We start from the raw sequence: 14,472 nt of genomic DNA on the forward strand, positions 1-14,472 counted from the left end.
ACTCATTCCCACCCCGCCCCCGCCATTTGGCCGCTTTCTGGGCCACTCCCCCTCCGAGCTCTCCCCGCCCCCTGCCCGCCCGCGCTCCGCCCCTGGCTCCGGGAGGCCCAGGCTAGGACCCGGTCGCCTACTAGTCCTGGGAGTCGTCCCACCCCTGTCTCCCCAGGGCTCTCGGCTCCGACTCTGTCCCCTACCGCCCAAGGCGCCCCACTCCGGCGCAGGACCACCTCTTCCCCGCGATCCCGCCCCGAGACCCCGCCCTCTTGAGCCCGCCCTGGCCAAGAGTCACCCCCGCCCCACCACTGCTGCCCTCTCCCTGGTCCCCGCCTCCCGCGCTCCGCCTCGCGCGCCCCGCCCCGGCGCGGGGACCACCCTCAGCCCTCCCAGGCGGGGGCTGAGCGCTCCCGGCACTCTCGGCGGTCCCGGCAACTCGCTTCCGCCGCGCGGTGGTTCCCGCGGATCGGCGCACGGTGCCGGCTCGGGCGCGCTCCCAGACCGCGGGGAGAACCGCAGGAGCCCGCCGGACGCAATGCGAGCCAGGTAGGCAGGCTGCGCGCCCGGGCCGGCCCCTGCGGGCCGCTCCAGCCCCGCGCCCGGCCGCGCTCCCGCGGCGCCTTCTGGGGCTCCGCGGCTTTGCACGCCTCGCGGGCGCCGATCGTTTCTCCACCGCCCGAGTTCGGGGTTCCGGGGGTGCCCGGGCGCGGCTGGCGCCGGACGGCTTCGGGAAGCCTTGCGCGCCCCTCGTGCTCCCCGGGGACTCCGTCACCTCGGTGCAGGCTGGCCTGGCTCGGGGTTCCGGGAGCCGAGCCGCACTTACGGCCCCCGCGTGAGCCCGGCAGATCCCCCTTCCCTGGTCCTAGCGAGGTGACCCTCCTCGGCGACTGTTCGCGTCCTCGGGGCCCTCGGCTCGGGGGGCCGTGGGTGCTCCGAGGGCTGGAGGCGCCGGGGCTTTCTCTGGCGCGGGTCCCGGGCGAAGGGAAGGGCGCGCGGTCCGGGGTTAAACTTAGTGACAATGCGTGTTTCAACTTCTTCGGGGACCCCCTCATTTTAGGATGGAAATGAGAACCCTGATTTCTGGCTTGGCCGTCCGGTGACCCACAGCCGCGAGGTGACAGTGGCGGCGGCGGCGGCGGCGGGCGGGCGGGGACGACTGGCGGAGACGCACGTTGTTAAGTGGTGTTTCGCGGGAAGGCGGCTCCGCGGTGCGGGTTGGTGGTCTGTAGGACCCCAACCCTGGAGGTCGGTGGCTCCCACCCCGGGCCGGCCGGGTAGCTGGGGGGACCAGGCCGCTCTGGCCCTTCTCCCGGGGGTGTCGGGCGGCCCCCGGTGCCGCCAGAGGGACGGCGGCCGGGCTTCCTGCGTGCGGAGAGGCCGGTGGAGCCTTACCGTTCAATGCGATTCAAAAAGGGAACCCGGGCAGGATGTTATCCGCGCTTTTCTTTCCAAGTTAGTGCCGCTAGATCGGTACCGTGTGTTTTATCAGTAGTAAGAAGTTCACACAGAACTTTTGTTCGGATCACAGCAACACTGTATTTTCTGGGTGGAAAGCATAGAAATATAGACAGTAAAACAGAAACCATCATTGATCCCACAGTTCTACCGGCTTCAGTATTTACCTTCTTTGATATTCATATTGCACCCGCTTGCTGATCTAACCGGTAAGTTTAGACGTGGAACCTCTCTTGACTAAATGGAAGCAATCCCTTTGTGAAGCTCTCCGCCTCCCCCCTTCTAAACCTGATTGTCTCTGAGCATCAAAGTTTGGGTGTCTGGGCCTGGCTGCCTTCTCAGGCCCCATGGGTCCCCTTTGCAGTGGGTGGTGTTTTCCATGCCTTCTGCAGGCCCGAGATGGAGAGAGAAGCTGGCAGTCAGCTAGACCAGTGGCTCAGAGGGGATTGGCTTTGGTTTGGGTTCCTTGCCTTGTAAAACTGAAGGTAATGATTCTCAATCTGCTTCTCAGGGCACCATAAAAATTAATGGGTGGTTTGCAAAGCGTTTCGACATCCTTGCATGGACAGCGGCTGTACTTTGAGGGGCTAGGAAGCATTTCATTCGTGTCCTTTGCTTTCGTCATCAAATAAAAGTCTACCTCCCACCTGGTCATCCCGTCTAGGAAATGGGAGTGTCCAGTGGAGTCTGGAGAAGGTTCCCGGCTCCCTGCTCAGCACAGTCTGCCCAGGCCAAGTCCCTCAGGAAATGGTGGGGTGGGGGGCTTGGAAGGAGACAGAACCCCCTCATCCATCTCCCCCATCTGCTTTCTGCACATGGACCAAGAGTGTAAGGGGGCTTTGACATTAAGGCCCCAGGGTTCATAGGCCTGATGTTGAGGCCATGCTGATCCAAGAAGAAACAGTTAGTTCTGGGAGGACTCAGACAGTGAACAACCCTGGCTTCCTAGGCATTTGTTTTACGGCACTCTTGTTTACCAAATGAACAATGACCCGCTCAGGTCTGCGGTGCCTGAGAAGCTTCTGTGAGCTTTATTTTTTTTCCTGTTGTCCCAAGACTCTGGCACCACGCTTTAAGGGGCTTTTTAAAGCAATTGGGAGGGACTCGGATCATTTGTTAATTTTGGATACTGAAAGCTGGAGCCGTCAGAGGTGCCACACAGGTTGCCTTTTGTTCCCCTGGCAAAGCAGCCGTGACGGAAGCGCCTCTTTCTGTAGCAGGTCTGGAGGGTTCCAGTTTGTCATTTGATAGTCTCATTTTTTTTTTTTTAATTGTCACTCCCACCAGCACTTTGTTCTGCCCAAGAGCTAGGAGCTGAGCACAGACCAGACACAGGGGGCTTTCCAGAAGGACCCAGAAAGTGGGCTGGATGAGTTACTGATAAGTATCCTTCCAGGCTCCTGGGCTCTTAGTGTTGTGCCTGGAATGTTCTCTGAGTTGGGAGGAAGGGGGAGTCCTGGATTTTCTCCTCTGCTGTTTGCTAACTCAATTTCTAGTCACCCTGCAGCCTTGAATTGTTTCCCTGCAGGCTGCTTCAACAGACTTTTTTCTTATTCTAATGGTACTGGTGTGATAATAAGATATGCTAATAGGAACGAGGTTGACCCCTGGGTCCTTGGAGGCTGCTCCTGTGTTTAAACCCTGGCTTGCTTCCGGGCCGGTTTAGTGTGGGAAGGATGTGTGCACTTCCTTCTTGCAAGACAGGAGCCCACCTGGCTTCCCTCTGCTTCTTAGGGGAGCCCTTGGCCCGAACAAGGTTAGAAGCCACTTCACTGGGCCCTGGCAGACCTTACCGCAGCTGGGGGCAAACCACTGTGGCTCCCTGTTTGAGGAACCAGGCTTGTGTGTGACTTGTGGGCTCGGGGCCAGCCACGTGGGTTTTCCTTAGCTTGGTTAGTTTTAAATTTGACACCTGAATTGGGCCACGTTGCAATTTTTCTTCTGAGAATTGGAGTCAGTCCCCTGGGATGTGTTTCCTAAGGCCCTGGAGATGGGCACTGGAACTGCTTTGTCCTGAGGGCACCGCCTGACAGCCGGGAACTGGGGCGGGTCACTGAGCAGCTAAATAGCCTTTACCGTGACCTCAGGGCCAGGAGGGGAGCCCGGGGCAGTCCACTGTCGACACTCAGCTTCCGGCAAGCTGGATCCTGCCTCCCCACTGCTTGCACAATAGAAGCCCCACATTCTGCCTTCACTCTCCAGAGAGTGACAGAAAAAATAATTCAGCAAGCCCCTAAACACCCAACTACTTACCAGGGTCTTCCAGGGAGTCTGAGCCTGCTTCTCCGTGGGCTCTGCGGGCGTCGTGTGTTACTGGACAGCATCTGATGCATTCAGGACCGGAGTCTGGGGGAAGGATGTTGACAAAAGAGTGTGTGATGTGATTCTAGGAAGGGTGAAATTCTTTGTAGTTCATCACCGCCTCCCATCCGCCAAGTGTACAAAATATCTTCCCAAACCACTGGTAAGCAAATATGGACTTGTAAGTTAAGATTTGGAGTGTTGTAATAAGGATCCCTTGGGCTTCCCAGATGGCACAGTGGTAAAGAATCTGCCTGCAGGAGTCATGGGTTCAATCTCTGGGTGCCATCTCTGGATCAGGAAGATCCCCTGAAGGAGGAAACGGTAACCCACTCCAATATTCTCGCCTGGGAGACTGCGTGGACAGAGAAGGCTGGCCAGCTACAGTGCATGGGGTCACAAAGAGTTGGCCACATCTGAGCACAAAACAGGGATTGTGTGATGGACCTGATCCAGCATGCAGACTTTAAAATCCTCACAAAAACCGTGAGGGTTTCCCTTTTACAGGAAGACCACCGGCATTGAAGTCGCTCTACCAGCCTCATTGTCCAGTAAGTGCTCAAGCTGGGGTTTAAGCCTGGACCTGCCTGAGCCCAGAGCTCTTCATCACATCTCCCCGTGTGCCGAAGTGGAAGAAACAAGTCACACCTTCGGGAGCGTGAAGACACAGGCATGGAAATAGCAGAGTGCCTACCTCCTTTACACAGTGATAACACAAAGGTGGTGAAATCTTCAAAACCTGAGAAGTCTTTGCAGCCTAGATGGAAGGCAGTCTGTTTGCACCTTTGTCCCCCAGGGGGCCGTGCCCTTGCACCCTATCTACAAGGTAAAGTTTGATGTATTTGGAAGATGGTGATTTTGAAGTTGAGGACAGCTCAGAATCTGCCCTGAAGTTTGTCCTTGTACCATGAAAAGAGGGTATTCTGGGCAGATGAGGTCACTAGAATAAGATTAAGATTATAGGAAGGCTGTTAAGTAAATGTAAGATAAGGTCCACCTTCCACTGTACAATCAAATAAAGGACATACTAATGAGATTATTCTTATCTGCTCCATGAAGCCTCGTCTTCAGGGAACTCTGAGCTGATGCCTGGTAGCCCAGCTCTTCTGAACCAATTGAAAAGAATCCTTTCCATGAAAGAGTTTTTGTGGTTCCAAATTCTTATTAAATCACCCTCTTCTCTCTCCCCCCTTCCCTGTTCTCCCAGCCTGCTTCACTGAGGAAAATGCTGCCCCATTCTCATGAAACAGGGAAGCCTGCTAAGGTCTGCAGGCATAAAAGGAATTTAAAGGTTTCCTTGGTCTCTGAGCCCGAAGTGTGCTGGTCAACCTGCTCTCAGGGAAAAAACAAAGTGCCTTGATGATTGATCAGCCAACTGCCCTGGTGTACATCCTGCCCCCATGGCTGAGCTCTAGCTGCCAGTTGGGTCTGGCAATATTATTACCAAGTATCTGAGACTCTGTGTAGCCAGTAAGAGTGGGCTCCAGCTTGCCTTTCATTGCACTGAGCTCACCGGCCCAGCCCCCTTGTGGAATGGGTGAAATGGTTGCCTGGCTTCTACTTGGACCATGGCTGCCCGGGAGCTGTATGTTCTGAAAGGATTTGGGTGTCGCTGAGTAGCCTAATTTGGCCAGCAAGAGTTGGGTGCTTCAAAACTCAAGGCTCCTATGTGTGTATGCGTGTGCGCTCAGTCATGTCCTCGTGGTCTGTAGCCCACCAGGGTCCTCTGTCCATGGCAGTTTTCCAGGCAAGAATACTGGAGTGGGTTGCTGTTTGCAGGGGATCTTCCTGACCCAGGGATCAAACCCACATCTCCTCCATTGGCAGGCGGGTTCTTTACCTCTAGCGCCACCTGGGAAACTTTAAAAGCTCCCCAGAGGAATCAGCACTCTGATGTGTGTCCAGGGTTGAACTCCACCGAGGTAGGGAATTTGTGTAAGAAGGAAACTCGGGACTAGGCGTGGTCAACTCTGCTTTTGAAACCAAGGAGTTGAACCTTTCCCGTGTGGAGTGAGGGAGACAGAGCCGGCATCCACAGGGGCTTCCTAGGATCGTACAAGGGGAGAAGGGAGAAACTCGGTGGCTGAGGGCTCTTTAAGAGTCTGAGCTTGGTTGCACATAAGCTGATTACTTTTTCTCTATCATAATTAGCAGTCAAATTTATTTAAAATGTAAGTGCTTCCTTGAGAGGCAGCAAGTGCGTGGGAAGGAGATGGGCTGAGCCAGGCTTGTGAGCTGCTCGGGACCAGGAAGGGACCACCAGGCCTGGGACGCAGGCTCAAGGAGGCATCTGTCTCGTGAGATACACACTCAGGGTCAGGGGGCGGCTGTGGAGAGGGGGCTAGCTGGGGGCTCACTTCCTTGGAGTCGAACCCATCACCCCGGAAGAGCTCCCTGCAGGCTTGAGTGAGGAATCAGGCCTGGGAGCACCCGTCTCAGTCCCTCCGTGGTGACAAGGCGGGAAGGCCAGGGGGCAGAAGGCCAAAGAGGCAGCTGGAGGTGGGAGAATGTGTGCCCTTTGACCCCAAGCCCAGGAGGAGGTTGGGGTGTGGAGGAAGGGGTCTGGGAGCCCCATGCAAGCAGGACAATTCTGGGTCATGAATGATCAGAGAAGTAACACGTGGAAGGGGGCCCCTGGGTTTGGTTTGTTAGGGCTGTGTGATTGTGCTCCTGGGGAAGCGCCTAGAAAACCAAGGACGAGACACGTAGCCCTCTGAGACACGTGTTAGTGTCATTTGAGGATGTCAAGGCAGGATGGAGCTGGAAATATGTCAGAGGGGCTGGGATGCTGGGGCTCTGGAGGCCTGGTGGGGGGTTGAAGGGAGGGGGCGTAGGACCAGCACAGAGTGATGGAGGTCCAGTGAGGGGTGAGTGGCCCCAGGGACTGTGAGGGCAAGAGGTGGGTGTGAGAGGTTGTCATGGGGACTGACTCTTTAAAAAAAACCCTCACCACCGCCCCTACCCCCCATGCCTTTTCATGTTGTACATCTGCAGCTTGTTTTTACCAGCCTTTTCCGGGGTGAGGGGGGCCATCCTCATTTGTCCCCAAGACCCAGCTCCCTGAGTCTCCTCAGGGAAGCCTTCCCTGACTGCTGAGGTCAGGAGCTGACTGCTGCTTCCTTGCTGTCATCCCCCTGGGCAGGGCTCTGCTGGTCAAGGGGCTGCCCTTTCTTTTTCTCCGCATCCTTGCTATACAAACAGCGCATCCTGTGAACCAGGAGGGAGCAGGGTGGGGACCAGGGCAGTGACTGCCCTGTAACCATGAAGCAGCGATGCTGATGGTCTCTTCTTATCTTCATAGCTAAAAATTACGCCAGAGGAGGAAAGCAATTCCATGAATAATAATCAACTGACTTGTAAATGCTGCCCAGCGGTCCCCTTGCAGCTCTGCCCTTTGCCTTCTCATTCACCCCAACTTCCTGCCTTTGTTTACCTGTTCGTGCTATCACCCTTTTGGAAAGGATTTTAATTTTTATAACTTTAGGATACAGAAAAGTACAGCTCTTCCTTGACATCAAATGGAGTTATGTACTGATAAATCCATTGTATGCTGAACATATTGAAAATGCATTTAATACATCTAAGCTCCCCAGCGTCATAGCTTAGCCTTCCCTAACTTCAGCGTGCTCTGAACCCTGTTAGCCCACAGCTGGCCAGAGTCATCGAACACAAAGCCTGTTGGGTAATGAAGTGTTGAATAGCTCACATAATTGATTAAATATTGTACTGAAAGTGAAAGACAGAATGAGTGTCTGGGCGCAGAATAGTTTTGTGTCTGTTCTTGGCCCCAGCGGTCACTCCCTGCCCTGCCCAGCATCACGGAAGAGCGTGGGACACATGTCCGCTAGCCTCGGAAAAGAGCGGAGTTCAAAATCTGAAGTCCTGTTTTTACTGAGTGTATGTTGCTTTCAGTCTGGTAAAGTCAAGAGATGTAAGTCAGTTGTGCGTGCCTGTGCTTAGTCGCATCAGACTCTTTGGGATCCCATAAACTGTAGCCCGCCAGGCTCTTCTGTCCATGGGATTTCCCAGGCAAAAGAATACTGGAGGGGGTTGCCATTCCCTTCTCCAGGGCATCTTCCCAACCCAGGGATCGACTCCCGTCTCCTCCGTCTCCTGCACTGGTAGGCGGGTTCTTTACCACTGAGCCAGCTTGTTGTTCAGTCGCTAAGTCGTGTCTGACTCTTTGCAACCCCATGGAAGGCAGCCTGCCCGGCTGCCCTGTCCTTCACTGCCTCCTGGAGTTTGCTCACACTTATGTCCAGTGAGTCAGTAATAACATCCAATAAGTCAGGGACCATCTGTAAATGGCACATGTGAAAAATGCAGCTTCGTTTAAACATTTCAAAATTACCCTAAGAATCGTCGTTTTGACAAGTGGTGTCAGATGTTTGTGTGTGTCCCTTAGAGAAGTGGAAAATAAAGCCTCATGTTTGAAGTTAACTGGGGATGATGGCTGGAGCCACTGTTCTGCATATAGTAATTCATGTCAAGCTCTGGGCTTGGCCTGTGACCCAGGGCCTCTCACAGTAGCTGGTGGTGGTGATGGCAATGGTAGTAGAAGCAGTCAGCTGCCAGGGTCTGCTCTCACTTTCCCTCCCTGTCATCCTGGCCCAAATATCCTCTGGCAGAAGGTGTGTTTTTTTTTCCCCCTTGTGGCTTCGGAAATCAGTGTTTATGACATCTTAAGGAGGGAAACTTTATTCTGGTTTTGTGCTGGTCCACAGCCATTTGGCTATTTCACCTTTCTGTCCTGCATGAGGAGACCAAAGTTTCAAATTTTGATCACATGTTTCTTTTCGGTCAGCCAAATATGAAACAGTCTGATTTGCACAACTGAAAGTCATCAGAGGACATTCAAAAATTAAGTGACTGACCATCCATCATGTTCTTCTAAGCACTGATTTTTGTACCCGAGGCCATTGTCAGGGCAAACTGGAACGTGACAAGTTCCTTTTCTCAGGGATGTCTCCAGTGGTCTTTGTTGAGATCTGTTTTATTTTGGGTGATGTCATGGGCTTCCAAATCCCACATACCTGTCTGTGTTTGCATCTTTGGCTTCTGTTTGCTTCTGGCTTTGACCTTGGACACATTTTTGGACTTTTTTGAAGCTGGGCTTTCTTACCTGTAAAGCGGTGTTGGTGGGACTGAACTTGCCTGGTGGGAGATTTTCATGTGGAGAAATGGACCCTACTGCATCACCCTCTCTTGTGAGCCCCGTACCTGTCCTGGGGAGGTTTTCATGATTCTGGCCTTTTGGAATCTTGTGCACACTTGTAGATTTTTAAAAAATGTTAAGTAGAGATTTTGTGTGATGCCTCACCATCTGAATTAAACAGGAGTGCAGGGGGTTGATATTATTTAGGTATTCAATCTGACGTTTAAAGAATGTAAGTGTTGACATTTAAAGATGATGGTAAGTGTCTAAGGATTAGAATCTCCAGTCTTTGCCCTGTCTCTGAAATTCCTGGTGCAGAAAGAGCGGTGAGGGATGGGGTTGGCAAGTTTCACTCCAGTCTGAGACCTGGGGTGGGGAATGGTCCTGGCTTGTAGGCGGGCGGGGGGGCGGGGGGGCGCCAGCTGTCAGCGGCTGCTCTGTGCCTCTTGCAAGAAGGCCTGACGTGTTCTCGCTACCTTGGGGGGTCGGGGAAGAAGATGAAGCATCTAGTGTTCAACAGACATCTTTTCTAGATATATGAATTGTTTTGGGAAGAGTTCCTTGTGATTTTTCATTCTTAAAAAAACCGTGTCCACTTAAGTTTTTTTCCATCCCTCAAGTAATTATGTGTTCATTTTACAACCGTGGTGTGTGTGTGTGTGTGTGTGTGTGTGTGTGTGTGTGTGTGTACGTGTATGTTTTAGTCACTCAGTTGTGTCCAACCCTTTTTGACTCCATACACTATACCCCAGCAGGCTCCTCTGACCATGGGATTTCCCAGGTAAGAATTCTGGAGTGAATTGCCATTCTGTTTTCCAAGGGATTTTGCTGGCCCAGAGATCTAACCTGGGTCCCCTGCATTGCAGACAGATTCTTTACCATCTGAGCCATCAGGGAAGCCCCTTTAGAAAGATTAGAAAATGCAAAAAAAGAAAAAAGTTCACAGTGGAATTCTGCCACTCAGGGTAACTGCTCTGGGCATTTTTGTGTCTTTTAGATAATTTCACATGTAAATCTAGATCCTTCCAAAAGGAACAAGATGGTGGAGTAGGAACTTGGTTTTTTTGTTTCCTAGATGCCTGATGCATAGTTATCCTTCAATCAGTCCTTCCCTGTTGAATGAATACTATGCTTTTTACCAAAAAATTGTTGATATACCTTCAGATCAATAAGTACAGATTTGCATCCTCAGTTTTACTGTCGATCTCTTCAGGGATGCATCCTCTTAATTTAACAAGTCCTTGTTCATAGACAGTTTCCAGTGACTTTGAAATTATAAACAGTACTGCAGTGAACATCTTTCAATACATGTAAGTTTTTTCTTCCAATGATTTTCTTTTCTTTTATTCTTAACATCTATAAAGAACTTCTAACTTTATTAATGATAGGGTGAATGTATAATTGGAGGAGGAAATGGCGACCCACTCCAGTATTCTTGCCTGGAGAATCCCATGGACAGAGGGGTCTGGTGGGCTACAGTTTATGGGGTCACAGAGTCGGACACAACTTAGCGACTCAGCACACACACATGAGGAACTGTAACAACGTGGCCCTCAGGAGACCTGCAGATCTTTTTGACATGAGTCCCGTGTGCGGTCAGGTGTTACAGTGGAAGCCCACCAGTCACTTACAACCCTCCTGTATTTGTAAACTGCAGTCCTCCTAAATGCTTTCATGTACTGTCTGCCTTTGCTCTCAGAAATATTTATTAATTTTCAGTCAAAAATACTGAGGCTATTACTCACCCATCCGTGTATTAAATCAGCATTTATTGAGCATTTACTTGTGCTTACAGCGAACATAAGAGAGAAAACAGACACAGGAAGCAAAGGAAAAGCACAGATATTTACAAAAAAGAATTGGCAGTGTTGAAAAAATGATTCCTCAGTGATCACAGACACTGAGTTTCCGGGGCTAGTGAGCTGGCCTCCAGGCTGCAGAGCTGGCCTTACAAGCAGGTGCCCCTGGGGGCTTGGACCTTGGTGAATTCTCTGTACTTGGCTTCCAGTTCTTGTTTCCAGAACCTGATTTAGTTACTGCCCTGACAGACCCAAGTTAACTAGACTCACAGTGACTGATGTATAAACCCAGTGCTGCTATATCTGTCAATCAGGGGAGATGTGATTACTGAAAGGATGATGTGTCTCAGCTTATGGGGTTGGTTCTTCTGCAGGCTGGTCACAAGGGCATCTGGATGACAGATGCGGCTCTGTCCAGAACAGAATTGAAACAAGACCGGTGTGGGGATGTGGAAGCTCTCTCACCCCCTCCTAGCTAGAGATCCAAGAATGATTAGGCAAGCTTCCCTCACCCCTGTCACGCCCTGGCGTGGCTCAGATGGTAAAGAATCTGCCTGCAACGCAAGAGACCTGGGTTTGGTCCCTGGGTCAGGAAGATCCCCTGGAGGAGGGCATGGCAACCCACTCCAGTATTCTTGCCTGGAGAATCCCATGGACAGAGGAGGTTGGCAGGCTACAGTTTATGGGATCACAAAGAATCAGACACAACTTAGCGACTGAGCACACACAAATATATAATCGCTGCTCAGAAAAGCAAGTCCAAAGGGAGTAACATTTGGGAGAGTTCCTCTATCTGTTGAGTGAAACTTGGTGAACTTTGAGATCAGTCTCAGCTTCTCTGGCACTCCTTTGCAGGGAATTGATTTTTTTTTAGTTAATCAATTAATGTATTTATTTATTTGGCTGCACCCAGTCTTAGTTGCAGTACTCAGGATCTTGAGTTTCAGCATGTGGGACCTAGTTCCCTGACCAGGGATTGAACCCCGGTCCTCTGCATCGGGAGCCCAGATTCTTAGCCGCCAGAGCACTGGGGAAATCCTGGGGAGTTGATTTCTGACCATCCAGGGGCTAATGTGCTCTAACTTGTGAGTTTTGGTAGGCGGGGGCTGGAGGTGCTCATCACGGTTTTAGGGAATGTACACACATGCCGGTTTCAGAAACAGTACCGTATGGGGCCGTCGTGTGTCCTGTAGCCTGGGAGATGTTTCTGTTGGACATCCTCGGGGCCCTCCCCCTGCTGGAAAGGGAAGCGGCTGACGTCCATGCATTCGGCTTCAAGAACTGCCACTTGGAGCTCTCCAGGCTCCTGTTGCTATGGGCGTCAAGAGTGATCCATGGGGCTGTCCATGTCCCTTGGGGAGCTGCGACCTGACGGACTGCACTTTGATCTGGCACACGGTGATGGCGCAGACTTGATTTCTGAGACCTGTGGGTTATTAAGGGCAGAAAGTACTTAATACCTTCCACTGATGGTAAGGCTGTAATTTTGATTTCTAGCTGTGGTCTGGCGTCACAGGACTTCTTCCTTCTGGCAGGAGGGGAAAGCTGAGTTATGGGCGGAATGTTGGTTGGCCTGTGTCTTGAGCGTGGTTTGCAGGAGACCTGACTGCCTCCTCTGTCTTGGCACCCGGGTTCCTGTGAGTCATCGTCCACCTAGTGTAGGATGAGGCAGCACTTTTCGGGCTGCCCAGAAGGCAGGAGGACTGCTCTTTCGTCCTGGTTATTTGTCCTGGCTGCCAGGCCCACCTCATGGAGTTCAAGGGGGTGGGGAGCCCCTAGATCAAGCTTGAGAGCCAGGCCCTCTTGTAACTCTCCCCCCTGGCGCCTTCCCCTCCTCGTTAGGGAAGGGGAAGGCGTGTTTCACTTGGACTCATGCATTTGCTTCCTCACTGTGAGCCAGATTGGGATTAGGGGGTGGGGAGGGAGGGGGTGGAGAGGCTACCAGGGACAGCCTCTGTGCTGGGAATCGGCCGCCAGTGTCCCAGGAGAAGAGGTCAGAGCTCCCCAGGTGTGCTGGAGGGCAGGACTGGCTCCCCAGAGAAGCCCTGCTAAGTGGGGGGCCCCGAAGGAATTGAGTGGAAGCCCAAGGGATACTTAGGCATGGCGGGCGGTTGGGTGAATGCCAGGAACTAATAGATGTGCTAGTTTTCTGGGAGCACATGGAAGGGATGGGAAACGCGGGTGGCAGGTGTCTAGATGGAAGGGTGGGTCCTTCTGGTCGTCAATCAGTTTTAACTTTTATCTCAGGCCCCTGGGAAGATGATGACAAGGAACCTGACTCGCAAGGGGTCCAGAAGTTGAGCAGATGACCATGCCTCCCTGCTCATATCCGTGATCCCCCGCAGCTACCTTGGGGTCCCCTCCTGTTGCCCCACTCTGCAACCCACATGGGGAGCCACACCCTTCTGACCTACTGTGAGAGTATCATAGAATCATCCGAATGTTTAAACGACCACCCTGGACAGTTTTAAGAGTGACCTTCATTGCCCAAATGACACTCAGCAACTGGGCCAGCTGTCGGATTATTGAGTCATAGCATCTCATATTCCAGAAAGGAGGAGGTGTGGATCAAGATGCAGAGGCTTCCCAGATAAAACGACGTTGGAGGGACTTAGTGAGATAGATCCGAGCGCCTCGCCCTGGTCAGTGGAGTCCCTGGCCGTCTCTGAGCACGGCCGTCCCCCCCCCCGAGCCTGGCGCTCAGGGCCGCAGGCAGGATGAGTCCTGATTTTCCTTGTCAGGTTCTCACTGGGCCTGGCAGTCATCCCCCTCCCACGGCCCCCTTCGCCGCCCTCCTTGAGTTGGTAGCCTCAAAGTTGCGGCTTTCCTGGCTTGCAGAAGGTTTCTGTGTCTAGCGCACATTCACCTGGCTAATCCTGTGTCTACTTCTGGGGAAAACCTCCAGTCCCACCTTCTGTGCTAGTCGGACAACCCGCTGTTCTCCACGCTCTCGGAGTAAAGCCGTTCCTTTATCAAGGTTGAAAGGGACAGAACTAAAAGCTGGACAATGATGTCATAAATACCGCATTTTTTTTTTTTTTTTTGTCATTAGTGAAATTGTCAAGAAATTGGCCGCTTGCTAAATGGAGGGTCTGATGATTATTCTGGGAAGAAGCAGGGCTATTTTGTTGAGCAGGAATGTGCAGAGCAGAGGGTGACTCCCGTGGGGACTGGGTGTTGGAAGGCTGTGAGTAACAGGTGAGCAAGGCCTTCAGGACAAAGTGCCGATTCACGGCTTAGCAGACCACTGTAAATTAGGCGTTGTGGGAAGATCTTGCGCGAGTGTAACTTTGAATATGTCAGGCTGCTTGCGGTTGTCCTTTGCCTTCAGGTTTTACTGCTGGGAATTGCAAATAGGCAGCTCCCTAGAGCTCACGCACCAGGCTGGCGGGAGTGTACAGAAGTGGTTTGGGTGTGAAAACTGATGGGCCAGTCTGGGGTGGTCATCTCCCCATTCACCTAAAACCCCCTCCGTTGTCTTTAACAAAACAAAGTAAACTGTAAATTTAACATGTTCGGGGGAGAAAGAGGAGAAAATGTAGCTAATATTTGTCAAACAGCTACAGGCGGTCAGTATAACAGGTGCTCTCACTTTTATTATAGAAGATCCTTCTAAAAGCCAGCGGGCTTCCCTGGTGGCTCAGATGGTAAAGCGTCTGTCTGAAATGTGAGAGATCCGGGTTTGATCCCTGGGTTGGGAAGATCCCCTGGAGAAGGGAATGGCAACCCACTCCAGTACTCTTGCTTGGAAAATCCCATGGACGGAGG

General features: G+C 52.3%; 1 protein-coding gene across 2 annotated transcripts in view; it reads left to right on the plus strand.

Annotated features, from left to right (window-relative positions):
- The first annotated feature begins 319 nt into the window (after positions 1–319).
- SH3BP4 (SH3 domain binding protein 4) overlaps positions 320–14,472 on the plus strand; it is a 95,415-nt gene continuing 81,262 nt past the window's right edge. For both annotated transcript variants that reach the window (XM_043462052.1, XM_043462054.1), the window contains exon 1: positions 320–540. The gene's annotated coding sequence lies outside the window, so the exon portion shown is untranslated. The remainder of the gene's footprint in view (positions 541–14,472) is intronic.

Source organism: Cervus canadensis, chromosome 2 (assembly GCF_019320065.1).
Source record: "Cervus canadensis isolate Bull #8, Minnesota chromosome 2, ASM1932006v1, whole genome shotgun sequence".
Lineage (NCBI taxonomy): Eukaryota > Metazoa > Chordata > Mammalia > Artiodactyla > Cervidae > Cervus > Cervus canadensis.